General features: G+C 25.5%; 1 protein-coding gene and 1 long non-coding RNA gene across 7 annotated transcripts in view; one reads left to right on the top strand and one right to left on the bottom strand.

Annotated features, from left to right (window-relative positions):
- The window catches only part of LOC122268907 (uncharacterized), a 71,542-nt gene extending 48,513 nt beyond the window's left edge, over window positions 1-23,029 (top strand). Inside the window, exons 5-7 of the long non-coding RNA XR_006224771.3 lie at window positions 4,663-4,762; window positions 8,971-9,072; window positions 17,668-23,029. This is a non-coding gene — a long non-coding RNA (uncharacterized LOC122268907). The remainder of the gene's footprint in view (window positions 1-4,662; window positions 4,763-8,970; window positions 9,073-17,667) is intronic.
- Window positions 1-24,351, bottom strand: part of LOC107457033 (homeotic protein ultrabithorax) — a 234,285-nt gene that overhangs the window by 11,952 nt on the left and 197,982 nt on the right. The window lies entirely within an intron of this gene.

Genomic DNA, 24,351 nt, shown 5'->3' with positions numbered 1-24,351 from the left:
AAAACTTCTTCTGATCTACATTTATATATCTTTTTCGTTCGTTACTATATGTAACTGGGTTATTAAAGTCCAAAATTTCATGGTCATGCATAACATAGATAGTTAATTTAAATAAAACTCTCTTCAAAAGCTATTGAGAAGAATTTTTTCCAAAAAAAAAAAAAAGTATTTTACAAATTTTGGATAAAATTAATAGTTGTTCAAACTTTTTAAGACAACTACATCCTTATGTTTTGAAATGAATTTTAAAATATTATCTTCAAAGTAACCATTTATTAACTGTATTGAATTCCAATATTGCAAATAGGTTAGAAAATTTATTAATTAAAAATAATATGGTTGTAATTAAAATTAATATCCAATTATATTAAAAAAAATAACTAAGCTAGCTACACTAAAAAGGAAACTTTTAACACAAATTTTTGAATAATTTCAAAATCTGGGGGGCGGGGGAGGAATTGAAATTATTAATTTTATAATGCACCATTATTAAAGATACAATATTATAAATCAAAGATTATGCACACATACAATTATAATTTGTTAACAGACGTATGACAACATATACTAAATTTTCAATTGGAAAGCAAATAAAATTGAAATAATATACAGACATTTCTTTACCATTGCAAAATCACGAACTCAGGCTATATTAACTTAAAAATCAATCAATTAACGAATAGCATTTTAAATACATGTTTTTGAAAATTTAAAATTGCAGTCGACTCGAGAAATTAAATCTTGGCGAATTAAAATTTTTTTTAGTTTATTTCGATCTAAAATTTTTTTTAGTCTATTTCGATCAACAAGCCTGACGACCAAGCTAATAATGATATTAATTTTTACCGGAATATATTTTTATTTATTTAGAACATATTTGAGTTGAACATTTTTGCTTTTCATTTCATTTTTATTTTATACCAACTTATTTTTATATTCCTTTATTGTGTATTCTCTAAATGTTCGAAAGATATACTTGCATAAAAATACCGATTAAGTAAAGGATACATCAAACGAGCACTAGAATAAAATTAAAAGCGCGTTTAATATTTATGGTACTTTTCAAGTAACGGGATCACGTGACTCAATTTTAAAAGTTAATTTCCTAAATGCAGCAGATTTATTTTTCTAATTTAAAATAAACAGTTCTTATAATACAGTAATTTCTAAAGTATGAAATAAATATTGTGGAATACATTAAAATGTTTTCATTATTTTTATTACAATGAATGTCTCAATATATCTAGTAATACCTTTTAATAAAAACTAGATTTCCTGTGAATTTTCAAATTTTTTTTAATCTAGTTTTTATTCTTACTTAAATCATTTAACAGGATAATAGTTAAAACCTCCCCGATACATCATTTAAATAGTTTACGACGCCGAAGAGAATGCAGGTAAAAATGTGCAAAGACATAAGAGTGTTAACCAAGATACTTTCATAACTATGAATTTGTTTAATAAAACATGTAATGCTGGAGCTTTCTTAATTATTATAAAAATAATCACAAGATGTATAGAGAAAACAGTTAGGGTTTAAGATTTCACTTAACAACTAATATTTAAGATAACTTGCGTCTCAAAATGCAGATATAAGATGTTGAATAAATATGTATTGGAAGGTGACTGGATCTTTTCAAGATTTTGCTTACGTTGATTTACCCAAAATATAGGAGTTTCTTAGGATGAGTGATTGTTGCTCCCACATAAAAACAAACGTAGGTGGAACGTGAAGAAAACAGAGGGTTCCTGACATTTCATTCAACACTTCCGCTATTTTTGACACACTATGTTAAAAGAAATGTGTAAGCTATTCCCAGTCTAGGAATTTTTCCAATAATAATTATGTTTAAAAACATTCAATACGTCAAACATAATTAGTTTCTAAGTTTCTTTTCATGTCATAAACATAGGTATTTTAAAGGATGGTGTAACTCCCCTTAAGCTTAAAATAATTTAACACTCAAACTAAATTTTTGTTTCAGAATTATTTACAACATTTTCAACATTGCATATCGTATAAATGAACTATCGTATTTCGTGGTCATATCTAATTACTGATTCATAATTGTTTAACAAAGCTTTCTTAACTTTATGAAATTTTCATCAATCAGTAACTGAAATTGACAAGGAAATCTGACAAACGAATCATTTTTACGGTCATATGTAATTTCTTGCTTAGAATTGTTAGTAAAATTTTTATAACTCTATATATCCTTTATATATCATCTAACAATTAAATGTTATATCTGACTCAACTCCTTACCGACCAAAGTTCGAATCCGGATTCCTGCATTTCTCACAACGAAGTATTGTCGTAAAGTATCATGTGTTACCTCCACTATCACTCATCAAGTTTCGGTCAAGAGTAGCGAAACAATTCGATTAGATTTCGGCGGTCACTTCGAGTTTTCCTTTTCGATTGGTTTCGATTTCTAATAAACATATTATGACATTGTGAACATCACATTTGAATGAAATAAATAAATATTGCCTGATTAATATAAGTCAGCTGAATACTTTTTATTTTAATTCGAAATTTATATGATTGGCGTAATTTATTGTAATTCCTTATTGTGTGTCTATTTCTGTATACAATTTTTCAAATAAGCAGTTTCGTTCATTATCTTTAATAGGAAATTCGCACACCATTAGCAAAAAATAATAAAACAAAAAAATATGTACTTTCATTGAATAAAAATACATATACCTCTGTCGTTCTTCTTTTATTATTTCTTTATTTGAAATAAGAAAACGAAATTCTCTTTTCGTGATAAGAAAAAATCATTTCTTCTTTGTACTGTTATACCAGACTATGGACACAGGAATATTTTATAATATGTACAAAGGAATATTTATTTTTTTAAGTAACGATGAATGAGACAAAAATGAGGAATAATAAACAATAGATGCAAAAATGAAAAAAAATCGTTTAATTAAAAAAGAAGCTAATTTTTTTAAATCACTCTTTTTACTAAACTCAGGATTATTGATTCTCTTCCTAATACAATTTAGCGAAAAACAATTTATTTCAAAAATTTTAAGATAATTCATAAAGTCGTGGTCAAAGTTTTTATAAATTGTTTTATTTAAATGAATACAAAATTTGTACAGGATTTAATTTGTGATAAAAGTTTAAAATTTGAAAGTTAAAACATTTGATACAATAACATGAGCTTTAAAAAACTTTTTATAAAGTATATATGTTACTTTACTTCAACTATTTTTGTTTAAAACAGAAGGTGTAGTTCGTGTAATATCAAATGCTTATTAGATTGCTAAGATAACCATTATTCTGAATAACAAAATTTTTATAGCTTTATGTTATTGAAAGCTAACAACTCAACATTTTTCGCAATTAAAGTGTCAGTAAATTTAGCATTGAAATTAAAAGGCAATTCATGAAAACTAACTTTCCACTATATTTTAACAATATTTTTACCATAAAATCTTTAGAAATTTCAGGAAGTGAGAATACTGCTGTGTGGAATAAAAATCAATGCGTTGTTATTCATTACAAACTTTTGTGTCTATTGTTGGTTGCTTTATTATTCTGTTTTTTAAAGAGTTAACCTTCTCTCTGATTTAATTTTTAAAATAAGTGTGTAACTACTTTTAGCATTAATTGTCTAACCTTTTGATCAGTTTTCAAGATTTTCCCTTCTATACTAAAAATATGGAAAGTAAAACGATAGAGAATAGTTTATAACTAAGTTTTTTTTTTTTTTTAATTAAACAGCCAGTATTTTTGGTAACTTCTAGTTTGGAAGTTTTTGATTTGAAAAAGCTAATGGACAAGACTGAAAGAAATCTCTTGAGATTTCATAAAATGATGCAGATAAAATTTTGGTAACAAGTAATAATAAACATGCTTTAATTGAAAAAAAAATTGCAAACTATAAGAAAGGGCTTTTCAAAATTGAGCAAAAATTTGCCGAAATAGCTCCAAAATTAATATAATTGACTTCGAAAACCCCATGAATTCAAACTAAACTGTTATTAAACTAACTATTTTGCATACAATTATAAAATTCATTTATACATCCATGCATAAATGCTAAATCAATGTGAAAAATAACTTTTAGTAAGTATTTATTATTTTATTTAATATTTGTCGAAAAAATTTTGAAATGTAGGTACACAAGTTTTTACATAATTTTACGAAATATAATTTTACGTGGCAAAATACAAAGTTTGAGTAAAATAGGCTGAATAGTTCCTGAGAAATTTTATTTTAAACACCTGAAATTTCTGAAATTCTATTATTTCTTTGTCAAGCATTTTCTCGTGATGTATAAAATTGACTTGTATCTTAAACATTAACCTGCAAAAATAAAATATCATAACAGCTGTAGAAATAAGTAGTTTCCAAATTGCGTAGAATAAATAAAGTGTGAAAATGGATACCTAATTTATAATATCATACAATATTACAAATATCAAACATTGTTTATAACCTTAAAAAAAGAAAAGAACTATTGTTAATGGGCTCAAATGAACAGATTTAAAAAAATTGTTTTAATGCTTAATAGACATTTTTTTTAAATTAACAAATAAAATGCACTTAAGTAAATAAAAAACTATATTATCACTTGTATTTAGAATATGTGTGTGAAAATTCAGTTTCATATTTACTATTAACTGTTTTAATATGCATTTTAGGTAAGGATACGCATGTTTTGGATATACCATTTCTTCAGGCATGTGAAATTCCTTTTAGAACAGTAATATAAGAAAGTATCAAAACAGATTTGGTTGCACTGTAAGTATAAAAAGCTTACATACTAATTAAGGACTCTAAAACCGGGATACTTAATGCTAAATTCAATATTTTACTACAACTTATTTTTCTGAACGAATAAAATTTAACTACTTTAATGATGATAATAATGCTCAATTATTTATTAAATTAGTTAATTAATTCGCTAATAGAAACATTTAAACTTTTTGCTTTATGGTTTTTGTAATACACAAATAATTCACAAACCAAGTAAGAAACTAATTAAAAAACAGAAGAGGAAAAAAAGAGAAAATGTAAAAACGTTATATTTTTGTTACATCTTTTAAATAATAGTTGTAGTCTGATAATATGAAACTAAAACTTTTAATTCAATTAAATCTATCATTTACTAGTAGCAAAATATCTAGAAAATTTACACTGCAAAAATAAATAAATTTTACTGATTAGCTTATTTACTGATATGAATGCAACAGGAACCAAAATTGCATGATTATTTAATGTTTGATTCATTTACTATCTAAAAGCAATATTTGTGGTATATTTCATTAACTCTATAAACTATAAGAAAAATTCACTTTTTATAATAAACCATTTGGGGATCCATTAAAAATTTCTATTGAGGTGACTATACAGTACAATAATGTTAAAAACAGAATTAGGCATTACTTTTTTTAGAATATAAATTGTAAGAACTTCAAATATGAAAACTGTTTCATAGATCATTCTAAACGCAAAGAAAAAAAAACTAATCATAGGGTTAAAAAGAGGATAAAACGTGTTTTATAGAATGAATTATGCTTTAATAAATTTAAAATTCAATACTAATATTTTTCAGAGAGAATTTTTTTAATCATGCAATAAATTTCAAAGAATTGAAGTTTAGGTTGATGCGATTTAGCATCGCACTTTAAAATTATATAAAAACATCAGATCAATAAATTTCGGAACATTGAAGATTCGGTTGATGTGATTAACATCGTACTTTAAAATGATGTAAAAATATCATTTCACTAAATTTCTAAAAATTGAAAATTCGATTTGAAGTAATAAACTATAAAATTATATAAAAACATCCTTTCAATAAATTTCTGAAAATTGAAGATTTGGTTGAAGTGAAAAATATCATGTTTTATAAAAAGCATCATTACAATATGTTTCTAATATTTGAAGATTCGGTTTATATGATTTAACATCATGTCTTATAAAAAACATCATTTTAATATATTTCTAAAAATTGAAGATTCTGTTGCTGTGCTTGACATCGTAATTAGAAACAATATTATCATTTCAATCATGTACGAATTTAAATCAGTGACTTTATTTTTTTTTTTAAAAAATTGAATCGAATGGGACAAAAATCATGCAAATCAGTAAAGTATAGAATGCCTTATAAATGCAAAATCTTAATGAAATTCATTAGTTAAGTTAAATGTGCTGAGAGAATGACTATTGATGAGAAAGAGAAAATATTGGTTCAATCAACGGTAATATGCTCGTTCTCGCTTTCCATGGTACAGATGTAAAATATCGATTGCTTTACTTAAATGTCTTTTGACGAAGCTTCTTGTGTATAGCAATAAATCATGCTTATTGAGCGTTTCCAAAAGTTTCGTAATGCAAAGTAGAAATTCTGCCACCCATGCATGGCGGAAAGATGGTTTTAAGTTACAATTCTATATACGATGTTGGATATTAAAGTTAGGAGCTACTAAAATTGCTACTTTGCAACTTTACTTTTCGTTGTGCATCTTAATCAAGGAAATGCGCCTCAATTTTTGAGGGTCTGAGTTTAAATTGCGTTGGGAGACGGAATACGTTTTTGGAGAAAAGAGGAGAGCGTGAAATTATATGTGAATACAGAAAATATTGAATTTGGTGGGAGTCAGTTTTTAGTGACTTTTATCAGTCGGGTCACGTAGTTTCTAAGAATTATACATTTTAAAATAAAATTTGAATTTCCCCTAATGTAACTTTGATGCATAATTTTCTAAAGAGAAAAATTGCGACCAAATTTTTTTTCTTAGAGGGGAGGAATGAATTGAAAATATTTAACTGTTAAATTAGCAATTTAACAGTTAAATATTTTCAATTCATTCGTTTTTATGAAATAACATACTATCACAATTATTGGGATAACGACAAAAAAAAATAGTCACAATAACTATTTGTACTATTTATTTTAATACCAACATAACTGTGCTTTTCTCATGTCACTGCAAAATAAATATTAATAATAAATAATTAATTTCGTAAATGAAATAAACATTTTACATTACAATGATTATAAATTTAATCTCTGAAAAATACTTCCATTTTAATTTTTTTATAGTTAATATTAGTTTTATTACATGCTCTTTTGCCCAAATAACTATACATTTCCTATCTCACTGCAAAATAACAACAAAAAATAAATAAATAAACATCAAAATAATGTTAATCCATGTTTACAATATAACTAAGATAAATTAAATTTATGATAGAAATTCTGTTTGTCATTTTTTAGGTATGAATTGTTTATTCATGACGGCTCTGTTTTAAGTATGAAGTACTTTCAAAATGACATTTACAATAAATACTGCAAATGTATAAATTCCTAAATTTAAAAAATTTAACTTATTGTTTCTATTAAATACAAGTTTAAAAAAATAAATTCAAAAAAATCTTTTGCCTTTTGAACATTTTTTTTTAATTTCAGAAATTGGAATATTGTAGCTTATTCACTATATAACCTTTTGAGTTACTATAAAACGAGATACAATAATACATAACTGATTTTTAAACGCATTTCCAATTTAAAGAAATGCTGAAATTCGATGGTAAACCAGTTGCATATATCACCAATTGTAGGAAAAAAAACATGAATGAAATTTGAAAGGCTGTGAACGCTTTTCCTTGGTTTGTTTCTTTCTGGAATTAGCGACCTAATAGCTCTGTGCTGTAATTTTAATATTAACTAAATATGATTTCTGTACCATTTTGTTTTTGTCTATGCGCATAATAGTAATCCAATACTTAAAGCTAATTTCAAAAACTTTCCATTTGTTACAATAACAATAATTAGGCAGATATTAATTTAGATAAATTATTTATCTTCTAACATTATATAATTTTTATAGTTTAAGTCTTTTTCTACGTTTTCTTTTTTAAAAAAATTCTTTTTCTTTTCTCGTTTTTTACTAATCACAGTATTTACGATTTTTCTTTAAATATTTAAATTAATAAAAGCTATTTTTCATTTACCAGAAATTCTAAATTTTTAAAGCCAATTTTAGAATTACTCAAATAGTAATACCTTTTAGTTAATGACAATAAAATATGTCACTCTTCTAACTCTTACGACACAAATTTATATACCTCAATTACATAACCGCAAATTTATACACTGTTCTTTACTTATAAAATGATACCCAGATAGAAAACGTTGTATTTCTTTTGATTGATACTATCAGGTCGACTGGATAATCATTATTCCTATAAAGTGCACTGCTAAAATTCTAAAATTATGGTCAAATAACTGTCCATCCTATTAACCGTAAAGTTTACGGTAAAGATATTTTTTTCCTCTATGGTTTTGAAACCAGTTAACAAAAAGTATGTTTATAAAACCATGAATACAATACTATGCGGTTTTTTAATCATTTACAACCAACATTTTTCAAAAACGTAAAAAAATAATGATTATTACTTAACTCGGCTTTTGGCAAGGTGATGGGCATTGGAGAGTGTCGGACACTGGAAATTTTTCATGTGTTGCCGGTCATGAGATTGACAGTTCTGGTTGTTCAACCGTATTAAAGGAAAGCAGTTAAAAAAACAGTTTTTCTCAAACTTAAGAGTTTGATTACCATTTTATTTATGGTAATTTAAGTGCTTGATTAAATATGGTAAAACAACCATTCAATAAATTTTTATTTAACCACTTTTTCAGAGAAATTTCTAACAATGCAGAATTGTTACAATGCCAATATTATTTTTTTAAAAGAATTAATAAAGGCAAAAGAATGAATAAAAAGTCGAATTGTATTTTTTAAGATATTATACTCTTGTAAATCTTATATAGCTTTCAATACTAGCTAAGAAATAAGATTTATTAACATTATTTTGGTCATTCCTTTTCAAACTTCACGAGTTAAAAAAAATTGCTACATACAAGCAAATATTTTGTTTAAAAGATAAGTCTTGTAGAATTATGCAGTTATTCTATTATTATCTCTTTCTTTTTGATTTAGTTTCAGATTGTCACCGAAAAATAAATCCGAACACCGAAACATTGCTCCTGTTGAAGAAGAGAATCCTTATCTCTTATAAGAATTAGCTTTACAACAGCAAATGTAAGTAATTTACAATGAACTATTTAATTCTTCCTATTATTGTTCCATTTAATTGCGATTTCATTATATTTATTTAAACATATCCTTCTATTTTTTGCAGATTTCTATATCCCTTTATGGTTCTTTTTTAAGGACTCATCAACTCTATTAGCTCTTTTCTTGACATAGGATTATTTTAAGATATTTATTTATTTAATACATAATCAATGACGGTCTCAATTTTCTTATGATATACAGTCCCAGGCCAAACTATTTGACGCACTGTAAGATTCTATGTAAAATCTTAATTACCAGGTGATACTATACAGCTTTATTGTTTTTATGAGACTGAAACCGGTTTGCACTTGTTTACGTTAGTGTATCAATTGGTTAAATTAGATGATATATAATATAAATTTGACGATTGGATAAATTAGACGATATATTGTATAAATATAGAATATTTATTACAGCAAGCATTATATTAGTGTATTATAATACTTAGATCAAATTATTAGAATCACAGTAGTTTTTTAATTATTACATGATTTGTACGAGTTTCTATGCAATACTTTTATATTTAAACATACATGTAATTGGTTTTTATTCGGGAGATTTTTTATATGCTTATATACTTCCTATTTTTTTTTATTTTTAACGTTTTGCATTACAAAGTCAACCAATTGATACAGGAGCGTAAACAAATGCAAACCGGTTTCATTCGAGTAAAAACAATACAGCTGTATAGTATCACCTGATAATTAAAATATTAATTTCTTTCACATTTTACCAATAAAAGCAAATATTCCTATGCATTATGATGCATGTGAAATTTTATTTCCAAGTTCCAATATTTCCAAGTTGTTTATTCATGACGGCTCTGTTTTAAGTATGAAGTATTTTCAAAATGACATTCACAATAAATACTACAAATGTATAAATTCCTAAATTTAAAAAATTTAACTTATTGTTTCTATTAAATACAAGTTTAAAAAAATAAATTCAAAAAAATCTTTTGCCTTTTGAATTTTTTTTTTTAATTTCAGAAATGTGTATCTGGAATATTGTAGTATACATTAATTAATATTAATTAATTTAGAATTACTAATATTTTAAAAACTCTAAGAAACTCTCTTTCTTGAAATATAACAAGTCACTGAAGTTAACCGACATTTCACTTCCTAAAGAAAAAAATTATTCAGGCAGAATTATTTTAGTTGTCTCATAGTATTTTAAATAAATGTACAAAATGGTGGTGAAGCATGCAAACATAAGAGAATAAATCTTAAAAACGAAGATTTTTAAATCCTGTTTAAGAGCAAAATTATTTTTGTCTTAAATTATCTGTTAAAGTTTTCTTAACAAATTATTAATTATTCAATTAAATCGCAAGTAAATTCAAGAATTTTATGTTTACGTATGAAACTTCAGAATAATGAAAATGTTTTAGGATGCAGTCAAAACTTTTTCAAAGAATTTTTACTTTGTTCAATAATTTACTTTGTCCACATGTTTGATTTTGAAGGAAATAAAAATACTATTTGGTCTCAGTATTTGACGCTCTCCTACTTTTTATTTAAATTCTTAAAAGAAAAAAATATTTTGCTCTAACTTTTTTAAAATATTCATAAATTTCTTTGGGATAGCTTGGTATTCTCTCATGATACAATAATAATTTACATTATCTAAGAAACAAAGAATGAAAGCTTTCAGTAATTGTTTGAAAATTCCAGGGACATATTTTAAAATAAAATAAATATCAAGTTTACTAATTTTCTATTAAAGAGAAACAAGCAAACGAAAAAAAACTATATTATAGTGTGATAAAATTATTTAATGCTTTAATTAATTTAAATGGAGGAGAAAATAACTAAAAAGTTCATAAGCTAAAAGAAAGAAAAAAAATTTACATTGATGTGAACCCAATTTTTTTGCTACTCAGACTTCCTTGTATTTTAAGGAATATAAAGTATTGCTGATAATTCAACTTTATTTCAGGAAAACTGAAGTAGTATTTCTCACCGTCTTCATTAAAAAATACTAATGCAAACAGAAGACGCGCATAAATATTTTGAGAAAAATGCGTAAGAAATTCAAAATTTACTGTACCTTTATACAGTTTGTTATTTAATATTAGATTTTTAAACTGTTAAAAAAATGAATCCATTAAAAAATTCAGAAAAAAAAAATTGAAGGTTATAAAACAAATAGCTTAACATTTTTACCAATTATTAAAAGTTTTTAGTATAAGAGTTGTTTATAAATTATCTGAGCTTTCCGTAAGGTTAAAATTACTAATTTAGCTTAAAAGAAATTTTTATTAAATTCCAATAAATTTTAAATCTTGAAAATTTGAAAATAATAATACATGTGCAGAAAAATATGTTCAAATATAAACCATAATACTGTTACCTAGAACCATAATATCCGTATGCATCATATCGGTTTGCACACCGTGATGCAGATTTACTGCGACTTTATTAAGGCGTTGAATTAGATAACGTTTTTTTCTTTTTTTTTTCCGCAATGTATTAAACTTAAGCAAATGTGGTTCAGTGTTTTTAAATTGTAGTAGCTTCATTGTTTTAAATTTATTAGATTAACGTAACATCATATATATTAACATACTTTATCTTTTTTTAAATAAATTCAGTTCAGGTTACACTGTTAAAAATTTAGGATCTAATTACGGTATAAAGTACCGTGCATTATCCATAAAATCTATTTTACCGTAAAATCCATTTTTACCGTGAAATATTATGCCGTAATATTTATTAAATTAGAGTGATTCAGGGATTATTACTGGAAAAATTACGGTAATTACTGTAAAAATAGCGGTATTTCAGATTTTTTGTAATAGTATTTCTCACCATCTTTCATTAAAAAATACTAATACAAACAGAAGGCATGTATAAATATATTGAGAAAAATACGTAAAAAATTCAACCGTAACATGTTCCGGTAATAATAGGTTTTACGGTAAAAAGTATCGGCACTCAGGGTGCCGTTCTTTTATCCATAATTAGATCCAGATTTTTTTGTTTTGTTTTACTGTTTAATCATTATACTTTAATAAACATCAGCAGCTCTCACGAGAAATTTATTTCTAAGCTAATTCATTTTATCTGTTGTAGGGTTACAATATGAATGAGAAATTAAGTAGCATTTTCGCTAAAGAAATGGATGGGGAAAACTGATATAAAGCAATAGTGCATAAATGGTACTTAAAATATGTGTTTGGAATGCGCATTGACAGTAAATACTTTTAAAAAAATACCTGATTATTATTCAAATGAGTTGTAAGCAATGTTAATCGAAATATACAAAATAAAAATTACTTTAGTTTTAGAACTAGCAGAACGAATTAACAATGTGGTTTAAATTAAAAAAAATTAAAAAAAAAGAGCAGTTAATTTTTTAAGTTTCTAACACTTGTCAATTTCAGGTTTTACTTTTAACTCAACATTAATTTTCTTTTGAATGACGTAATCTCTGTCGGATTAAATTATCTCCGTTTTACCACTCCTTTCATTTATTCCACTGGTGAAGGTAAACTAAAATGACCCAGAAACGAGTAAAATATTATATATAAATTTGTATCGTTAAGCTTCATACCCATATCAACTTTCCGAGATTTTTTTAAATTTTTTTTATTTTTATGTAAGGTGTATTTCGAAAGGTGTATTACTATACATACTTGTAAGGAAAAATTGTAAAATGGATACTGATTTATAACTAAATATAACCGTAAACAATAATAACAGAGTCAAAATAATAATAAAAATTATTATATATAGAAAATTAAATAAACAGTTAAATATATCTACCTGATCTAAAAATCATAATCGAGCTATAATTTTAATAATGACACTAATTTTTGCGCTAATTTTTGAATTATAACTAATTACAGTATTGCTACAGATTTGAATTAAAACTAACTTTAGTATTACTTTCACTTTTTCTTTATCCTAATTCAGAGAAAAAATTATAATAATAATCAGATATATTGATGTTAAGTAAATAAATGCAATAATAATAAATTAATCATGTATGCTGTTTAGTGTAAGTCAAAGGGTGGAGAGGCAATGCTTGACCTAAATCATACGAATATGTTTAAATTCAACTTGAACATTTTACAATTAAAGCAGAATTCAATGAATGAAATTAAATCAGCAGTAGACAGACGCTTACATAAATGAACCTTCAATTATATGCAAGCCTTGACCGTCCTTCTCGCATATTTTTAATCTATTTTTATGAGTAGGAAGTGCTGTAAATGTCATTATGTTGTAGTTTCCTTTAATGAATGTTAACTGTCAGACGTTATTTTGTTGCATTTATTTACTTACTGATAAATGTTCAGAGAATTATCTATTTTCATTTAAAGCTGTTTCGCGTATGGTTAGTAAAAATATATATCAAATAGGAAAGCTGATTAATTAATAAATATCGACTCATATCTTTATGAATTATCAAACAGATATATAATGTTGCATTAATGAAATAATTAGGTTTATTGACTTTGAGAAGAGTTTGTGTTATTTTTTAGATTTGTTTGCTATTAATTTGGTCTGTTATAACTCCGCTAAATAAATAATGTTGAATTGTTTTATTGACAGCTACTGTTAGAAATATAGTTAGTAGTTTGATAATTATAGAGAGAAAATTAGTTATTACAAGACTTTTAATGCATTTTTTTAATTGCATTTCCTTTTAATATCTCAGAATTTTTTATCTTTCATTAATTATAATGCCTAACGTAAAAGTGCTAGAAAACTCACATTCAGGTACTATACACGTAAAATGTTAGCATATATTTTTATATAAAACTTTAGCATTCCTTAGAGAATTGTAAAAAATTTTATTCGTCAAATTATGCCCCTGATCACCTGTCTATCTTGTTTCTGGAAAACTGAAACAGCTCAAATTTGTCTAGGAATGCAAAAAAAAAAAAAAAAAAAAAAAAAAAAAAAAAAAATGCTAGTCTAACTACTATTTATTAGACTTTCACTGAATTGATAAATTAATATTAAAAGATACCTTAAACCTATTTCTGAGTTGACCATATGGGGAAGGTGTTAAAAGAGCTTTTGAAATATTACCAATAGGTTTATAAATACATCAAGCAAATTTCATAATGTTTAAATACATATACTGTTAAGGTTTCGAATTGTTTTCTAACTCTCTTGAATACAGACATTTTAAGAAATTGTTTATATTTAATATCTGGCATGCATCATTAACAAAATATGAAGGTTTTTTTTAATTAAAAGGAAAATAAAAACTACACAATTCAATACAACTTATTTACTAAAAATTTTAATTTTTCTTAATAATTAATTTCTTGTATTTTAGATAATATATTTGATATTTTGTAGATGCTAAAAAATTAACCATGATTGTCTGTATTTTGATTGCTTTTTAATATTATGCTTATTATACATGAAAAATATATGATTCAGTACCACGAAAAAAAAGTGCCAGAAAAATCTCTGACAAAAAAAGCTTTGTAAAAAACACCTGAGAAAAGCACATAAACTACTATGTAAATTAAAAGCACTATTACGTACCGATTCAATTTGTGCCCTTGAACCCGAATTTATGGTTATTTAATAATAATAATTCGACTGATTTGATAATTTTCTAAAAAATATTATTAGTATACGAAGTTTAATTTTAAGTTGTATAAACTTGTAATAGCATATATATTTTAATGAAATTATATAATATGTAATACTAATATTATAAATAATGTCTCAAATAACGATACTCTTCCAGGGGTTAAAAGTTCTAATAAGTTCAAATATTAACAAAAAGAACAATAATTTGTTTCAATTTATTACTTAAAAATAATAATCTCGTTGAAAAAATGTTCATATAGTATCATGAGCATGGCTTCATTGAAAAACATTTCGTTTAAAATACAAACAAATTTATAGTAATATATTTACCCCTATTCCTTCGAACAATTGTTATTTTGCCAATTTTATACAACTTTGTACACTATAATTAAAGTTCTGTATTTCAAAATTTATTTCATTTAAATCGAAAATGGTAGAATAAACAAAAACAAAAAAACATTTTGCAGTGTACGTAATTTTATGACGAAACTGCAAGACAACAGTTTTCTATTTACAAACTACTAAATGCAAGATGAATAATTTTAAAGCATCTTTCATTAAACGAAAATCTATTAACCCTTTTAGAGCAGAGGTGACTTAGAAGAGAGAGCGTTTGCCCACCAGTGAAGGAAAGCTGGTTCGAATCCCAGATAGGCTGGTCGATACGAATTCCGCACCCGGCTTGCACCGACCACAGTGCTGACGTAAAGTATCCTCAGTGATAGATGGATCATGTACCAGATGCCCCTTGTAGTTGGGCTAACCGTAGGAGGTTTTCGTGGTTTTCCTCTCCCTGTAAGGCAAATGCGGGTTAGTTCCATCAAAATATCCTCCACGAAGCAAATTTCTCCCAATATTTGAACCTGGAGTTCCCTTATCTTCCAAACTGGATTCAAAATTACAAGGCTACGGAGTTGAACATTCGTAGACGTAAACTCAAAGATAGCATCGACTTTTCAACGACAGTTATAATAATATTCATATTTTTGTTACTGCCATCGCACTGATAACGATCCGATTTTCCACAAATGAAAAAAATAACCTAATAAAAGTGACAGCGTAAATATTTAAGCATTATTATCTATTCATCAAATCACATATACCCGTGACGTTAATAGTATATACATCATTCAAGTTTATATTTTTATATTTAAACGCATTTTAGTGATTCAATGAAAAAGTAGTAGTTAATGCAAGAGAATGTTATTTATTTACCCTCCTATTTTGCACCACTTTTTGTACTTTAAGCGGGGTACACTGTGAAAAAAGTTTTTTGTGTTGTGCTTTTTTACAGTACTTGCAGTCATATTTTTTATTCACTGTTCTCTTTTTTTTTTTTTTTTTTTTTTGTGAGTAGGTTTATTGGCAATACACAGTTTCATGCACATAAGAATCAATTTAATAGTTTCATGGCAAAAATATTTCATTTAAAAAACAAGAGCATTTTTAGTATTACAGTCACACTAATTCTTTTAAACAATTGCTATTTTATCAATTTATATAAATTTTTACGCGACAACTGCAATGCATTTGTAACAGCTTTATATTTGAAAATGTATGGACAATTGTATGCAGCAGTTTTGTATTTAAGTTACACAGTTTAGTCATTTTCAAACAACAGTTGAATAGAATTAAAATCAAAATAAGAGTATTTTCTGTATTAAATTGGATAATTATAACATCTAACTTAAAAGAACGCAACAGTCAATAAGGTACCGTATAGAAAAAAATAAGAGCAAGGATATTTGCTGACAATCCTTAGATGAAAAATAGGTTTAATACAAATTATAGTTCAATAGTAATATTGATGTTCCGAGCTAAAAGAAGGCCTTTAATTTTAACAACATTAAAAGAATATTGTCGTTTGAAAAATAGAAAAACACTATCACTTTTAAGAATTAAAAAAAACTTAAATGTGTTATATTTTCTTTGGAATACACTAATAAGTAGCAGCAGTGATTGTTTAACAAACTGATCAAAAGCTTTAAAAATTTTGTTTGGAAAGTATTTTTGCATTTAGCTTTTTTTCACTATGTTTTTGTCCTTTAAAAGCTTTTGAGAATATATATCAAAAATATTTGAGAATACATAAAGAAATTGATTTCATAAACAATACGTTAATCATCTGCTTTGTTTAGAGAAATGAATATAAAATTGAAGTCAGAAAGATTAAAAATCTATTGCGTTAAACATTTTTGTTTCCCTCCAAGGTAAGTGAACAGTTACGGCAGCACAAATAAATATTAAAAAATCTTAAGATTCATAATGAAGTTTCATATGTAATTTTTTACGAGTTCAGTCATTATTTTTTGAAGAATGAATCAGTGAACAAATGTAAGAACATTATCATGTTGCTATTGACGGAGTTTTGTTCTTCAAGAAGATCTAATGCTTAATTCTACATTTAGATTACGGTTAAAATAATTTGATTTGATTTATAGAATACTATTATGCAAACCACAAACCATGAAATAAAATAAAATATATTTATTAACTAATTAAAACAGTATTTTTTTTTATTTTATGGAAAATTATCATATCGAAAATGCTTGCATACGTCTTAACGTCAGGTATAATCACGTTTAATTTTCAAATATAATGCTGTTTATTTTTCAAACTTATCGCCGTTTTTTCTTTTTACCGGAATACACAAGTCGTAGAATACTGGTATCAAATTAAACTTTTGTTATTTTTGATAATTTTGCATAAATTGAAAAATAGTTTTAAGGCTTTACATAATCGAAAGGCTACACAGTTTTACGAAAGAAAAAAATCTTACTTTAAAGATTTATATTTTGTGTTTGTTTAACTTAATCTTCTTTTATAATAAAATCAAATATTTGATTCATTTCTTACTTTCACATTCATATTTCCCAATATGCTGTCTGAGCAAACACTTTCTTAGCTATTGTATGTTATTAATTTTTTTTAATAATATATATTTCTTGACAATTTTTAATGTAAATTATAATTTTGTTTTCTCTTTCTTTTTTAGAAGATGTTTTTTCCTGATCCTGATGATTGCATCCTGATTATATAATATCATGATCCTGATAATATCAAAAGCAAAACATAATTTCCTGAAAACTGCAGCTTGGCTTGAAAAATCGATTTGTATTCGTGTTCTTATTATAACCTGAATTGTTTCTTTAATAATTTTTCCATAATCTGAATTGTTTCATTAATCAGTCCCGATCATTTGTCAAATAGAACATAGAGAAAAAAATCGGTAAAATTACTGCCCTCTATGGTAATAACATTTTTTTTTAAATGAAGCATTTTGGTTAATAAAACCAAATTGTTCTGAATAAGGTATTTAAACCATTCATATGTTAGCGGTTTCTGTTCATATTTCAATGGGTTTGCCGTGAATTTTGGTTTACAAAATTATAGTTCTTATTACAACACATTTAGTTTAAAATACAAAACTGAAAAGTAAGTTTTATCGAATAAAAAATTACCGAGTTTAACTACATTTACGAAATTTTATCACATGTTATGAAACTTTGTTTTATTGTTATTTTTACTTAAATCATTATCAAAGTGCTTTGGTAAAAATTACAGAGCTTTTTGGTGTTCCTATAGAGTCAAAAACACGATAAATTTTACCATATTTTGGTAGTTTTGACTGCTTCTTTCTTAGATTGAAGAAATATTAAGGGGGAAAAAAAACAAAGTTTTTATTTGCCTTCAACTTTCTATTTTCTCTGTTGTTTTCTTTGCATTCCTACATTAATATTTGTTTTATAGTTATTTATCTTTAAAAAAAAATAAAAAAATGCAAAAACTATCAAACTAAGAGGGTAAAGAAAAGAAAAAGCCTTTAACATATAAAACAATAAGTCTTTTAAAAATAAGAAAAAATAATTAAATCTATTCTGTTTTGTTACAGTAAATAAAAATCGTATATCTTTTTTGAAGTAAACAGGTAGTTTTATTGCTCTTACAGTATTCCTCAGTTCACAGTTACAGTGTGAAACGGAAGACATCAGTGTCACATTTTATGGCCTTCTCTGTATGGCTATTCAGATTTAGTAGGGTTCCAGAGAAAATGACCACCAGGGATTTTAACCCCCTTATATTAAGAGACGGGTGATAATAAATAGTTGACGTCAGAAATACCTCATTATCATATCCCCTTTTTTTGGACCCCACTGGTGAGAGATTCATAAAAATGAAGTTCTTAGCATGTGAAAATATGAACACTTTTTAAAACTAGCGAAGAGTTAAATGAAAATATATATAAATTCTCTGCATGTTATTTTATTAGTGATATCTATTGGATTACTAGTACTCTTGGATACTATTTAGGATATTCTGTTTTTAACTGGAACTATGGAGGTAGGATTATGTTTTCAACTAACAATATCATGCTTCTGAAATGTCTTTGATTAAGATATCAAATGTGTTCAGGATATGCGAAGTTTTTCCAATTTGGATAGATCATTAAATGTCATTGTCATCTTAAAAAAATAATTCATTAAGTGAGAACAGCGCGCCTTTGGCCATAAATTGTGCGACCCATTAAGCCCAAAAGTCGTTCTTTACAAGGCTAGATATATTTTTCTTATTCTTCTTGTCTCCATGCCATCTCCTTGTCTTTTGTCTAATTTAATTCGTGTTATTTAGAATGTTTTAAGTAAAATTGATTTGATATTAAAATTGAGATGAAAAGTTTCGGTCTAAAAGAAACATTAAAAAAAATACTAGCCTCCTATTTAAATCATTTAAGTAAAAAATAAAATAATCTTATGATCTTTATAATAATATAGAATAACTTTTATTTAAATGTGACTAATAAGGAGTCTCATAATGATTATCCTGTTTTTGTAATTGAGAACTCTTGAATAAGAAACTTGTATATTCTTATTTTCTATTCCGTTTCATTCCTTTTTCAGATTGTTCATTGAAAAATATTTGTTTAACTATTAACTTGAGATTGCTTTATATCTGATAAATGATCTGGATATTCAGTTTCCTTTACAAGATAAAAATTTATATCCAGGGAGTTTGTTTATTCTCAAGCAATATGCAGCGTTTCATTACTTAATTTACTTTTAAATTCATAATCAAATTGAACAAACGAAATTAAAATTTTGAAGCAGGATAAATACTTAAAATAACCTTAAAAAATCTTGAATCATGTCAACATGTCTAAACGAAAAAAGTTTATTTTAATGTTTTACTTATCGCATAAAGACAATGGTTACTTGATTACGTTGGCGTTCTTTTATACGTAATTAATTGGAGTTAATGTGGAATTAGGTATTGATATGGAATTGTTTTTTTTTTTAGCTATATTAAAAATCATAAAATGTAACTTCGGGTGAGATCGTGTTTTGTATCGTTTATTAAATTTATCCGCAAGAAAATAGGTTATAAATTGGTTCGTAGCGTTACATTTTTCTTTCATATTTATTGGAAAAACATTTTTAGTGATCCCTAAGATTGCATTACATGCAGGATTAATGATATTAATACTCGTAATTAATATCATTAATACGAGTATTAATATAAAAAATAGTTATACATTAAAATAGGTCGGAACAAAGAGTGATATTTAATGAATAAAATGATAAGTAGTATGTTACAAGTATTTCCTTATAATATAATTTTGAAATAAAACGACGTCTTAGAATTTTTAATCATGAAGGGTCTCTATAGTTACTAGACGCAACTAACAAATATAATTTTACGTAAGTCAAGTTATTTAAAGTAACAAAATAGATAAACTATGTAGTACGTTACAAATTATTCATATCAATAATTTTTCGAAACAAAATAATATTCTAAGTTTTGAATCATAAGGATATCTTTATTAATAGAGACAGCTAACAAAATATATTTATGTGAGTTTCGATATTTAATGTAATAAAATAATACCTTGCAAATGATGCGTATCAAAACTTTTTCGAAACAAAATAATGTTCTTAGTTTTTGAATAATAAGGAGAATTTTAGTTAATAGACGCAGCTAATCATAAGTGAAAGAATGTAATACTTCAACTGAGATTCAGCCAAGATAATATTGTAGCTAATTATGAAAAAATAAATCTCAATATAAATATTGCCCGATATTTTTTTGACTGACCTAATAAATGTCTTATTTGTTTGACTAATATCAATATTTATATTTGTTCTAAATTTAATTTGTCTAGTTGCAAATTCGTACTGAAGAATTTCCATCATATTTAGCGAATGTGAAAGAATAGTTTTAAGAAAATGTAGTTTTATTTACTTAAGTTCAAAATATCGTAATTTTTATTTTGTAATAATGAAAATTATCACTATCTTGAATGTTTATAATTGTATAAATGAAACTAATATTAAAGAAATGAAGAAAAACAATGTTGGAATCATCTACTCTCAAATTATTAAGAACTGCATTGTTATTAACGTTATTGTAAATAAAAGAAGGAATTAGACTTTAATTAGGATTAGAAAGAATTAGAACTAGAGAACTGAAATTTTGATTTGTTTATAATTTAAATTTAAATAATTGTCTTCTGACATGAGCTCGGGCATATGCACAAATATTTTCAAATCAATGAACGAATCATAAACTAATATAATAAACAATTATATTTCTCACTTTTACAAACTTTAAAATCTATGCTTTTTTAAATAATATAAGCTAATCACTTGGTGTACAGCAATGATAAAAATTGATGAAAGATATCATGGGCAAATGACAATTTCATTATAAAAACAATTAATAACAATTTAAACAGGGTGGAGATTACTTATGTTTATTTAATGAAGACCAGGAGAATAATTCGCACTGTTCAAAGTTTCCTCTTCATCTTTATATGAATTAATGCTTTTTTTTTAATTGTCTGAGAGAATTATATATATATTACGGTTTTAAGTTTTAAATGAAGCATTTTTAACGAGGCACTTAGAGAAGTTTCACAGCACCTCACAAAAACTCCGAATAGTTCTGTTTTTATGGTGTCAAAAACTTTCAAAGAGAATTCCTTTATTTTTTTAAGAAAAAGTATTAACACTTAAAGTAACATGTGATAAAAATCATAAAAGAGATCGTTAGTGACACTGAATTTATATCTTTGTTTTATATCCTGTGGCAAACACTATAAAATCAACCTTCCGTGAACAAAATTGGAGGTCACGCATCATCTTTGTCAAATATGCACTAAACTTTCGCCCAAGTCAATTCAAATTAATATAGAAACACATTATAGTCACGTTCGCGTATTATCATTTAAGAAATAGATGGATGGATACGTATGAATGCATAAATTACATGTCATTTATGTCTGCCATTTTATTCCAACTTATGTTTGGAATAAAATATGCAAAATTTTCAAATCAATTTTGCTTAATGTCTGTTTTTTAAAGGAAATTATTTCAACTAAGAATTTCAATAAGTTTCATCTTTTAAGTTTATAAGTTTTATCCTTACTATTTACATTTTAAAGCAATAAACCATTATTAATTATTGTAAATATTTTGAACTGATATTTTAAATGTAATTGATATGCAATCTTTTATCTAAATATTTCAATAAAATCGCATTTTTAAGGAAATTAATTTTATTTTTAAATTAGATTTTTATATCCCGTTAGAGATAAATCGGAGACTGTAGCCAATTGCCCAATAGTGAATTTCGAGTGAGCATTTAACAAATAAATCCTTTAATAATAAATTCTAATGAATCCTTTTGATTAGTTTTTACAATTAAGTTATAGAAAAATGTTTTGTTTATAAGATAAGAAATATGTGAGGATCTCCCAATGCATGCCATCAATGCTATATTAATGTAGGAAGATAATAGTATATATTATTTAACAAGTAAATGTGGTACATAAACCTTTAGTTAAATTGTAAACAATAATTCTTTTTTTTAGTCAGAAAGAATCTATATTTTTTTATTTAAAAAGGAAAGAAACATCTCTTTTACGATATTTATTATTAAAAGTTATATTAATAATGAATGAAGGTATTATTTCATTTTGGCAATAGACCGTTGCGTTCCAAGAGGAACATGGAGGTTAAGGCTCTACAAATTAGAGACCAACTTTCCTGATTGTGACAATCTGGTTAGCACTGCTTGTAAGCCACCTTCACTTCTCAGACAAGCTGGTACCCATCAAATTGAAAGTGTGTGGGCTTCAAGTTGCCACTGGGGAACGAACCCCAGTTCTTCACAATTAAGTTAATTAACCGCATATTATTTGAGAAAAAGTAATCGATATTCACGCTTTTGTCAATTGCAATTATTTATATATTATGCAGTAAATTTAAAAAACTTATAGTTTAAATCAAAAATAAGAATTAGGGAAATTTATGTAAGCAATGCTTAAAAAATTGTTTTCATGTTAAGTATGTAAAAGTAAAAGCAATGCCATTTACTCAAAGTCAAATTTTATATTTATCATAAAAATCAAATTTATAACACAAAATATGAACTGATTTTTTCCTCTGTTCAAATCTAGGTTGATTCTGGTAAGAAAGACATTTGAATTCATAAAAATTTTAAAAAACTTTATTAGTGGCAAAAAAAAACCTACGTATTCAAAGGTAATCACAGATTCATATGTTTCAGAGAATTTTCGAATATTTTAGATCTTAAATGAATATTGTTAAAAATATGTAATTAAATAACACCAATATAATATTTCCCCGAATTTTATGCAATATAATTATCCCTTATTTCTATGCAATATCACCAATTAATTGTATTAGGTTTAATTTTTAATAGTTTCATGTTGAAATGCAGCTTAATTATCGTTTAATCAAGTCATCCGTGTATCTATTTATAAACGGAACTATCCCATCATTTGATTTGACAAGAATTTTAATACTGTGTGAAATTATTAGCATTATTTTATATTTCATTTTTCTAATCATATCATCATATATTTGAAGCAACTTTTAAGTCAAAAAATTCTATTATGAGTTGATCAACGTGATTTTCTTTTCCTCGTTCGATATTGCTACTAAACGTACTTAAATTAGTTCTGAAGTTTAATAGTTTTTGGGAATTATAATATAAAGAATATACTTATGTAAATATCATGTCAAATTACTACTTAAAAATCTTAAAGTAGTTAAGAACTGAATTGAATATGTGGTTTAATTAAACGTGATCCACATGCAAGACTTGCTGCGCATACATTAATTATCCTTAATTCTTCCTAATTGTAATAATAAACAATTGTAATTACCATTAATTCTTACTACTTTCTTTTTTTAAAAATTAATTTTCTCCCTTTTTGTTTTTTAACTCTATTTCTACAACAATTTTTCAATTATTATCCAACTTTAACTTTTATTAAAATTCCAAGTGCAATACATATTTTGCAGTTGCATATTTGCATTTTACATATTTTGCTGACAGTTGTTCTGATGAAAGTTTAATAAAACTAAAGACAGTAAGGTAGTCGTAATTTCGCAAAATAAAAAAATTAATAATAATTACTTTGCTGTTCCTAATTTTGAATAGTGTTAAATTGATCGTTACTCATAAGAGTCGCTGATTTCAATTACCGATATTAATTAGGGCACACTTTTGGAGGAAAAAAAATATAAATGAATCAATTTTTTAAAAATAAATATCATTTTACAGGCAGTTAGAATGTTATGTAGCATATTTGGAAAATGAATAGATGATAAGAAAAATAAAACAAAAGAAATAATAAAAAAAATGGGATCAGGCC

This window comes from Parasteatoda tepidariorum, chromosome 12 (genome assembly GCF_982258835.1).
Source record: "Parasteatoda tepidariorum strain Cologne lab strain chromosome 12, Ptep-v5.0, whole genome shotgun sequence".
Taxonomy (NCBI): domain Eukaryota; kingdom Metazoa; phylum Arthropoda; class Arachnida; order Araneae; family Theridiidae; genus Parasteatoda; species Parasteatoda tepidariorum.
The sequence above is the reverse complement of the archived record's forward strand: the minus strand, read 5'-3'. Positions and strand labels throughout refer to the sequence as shown.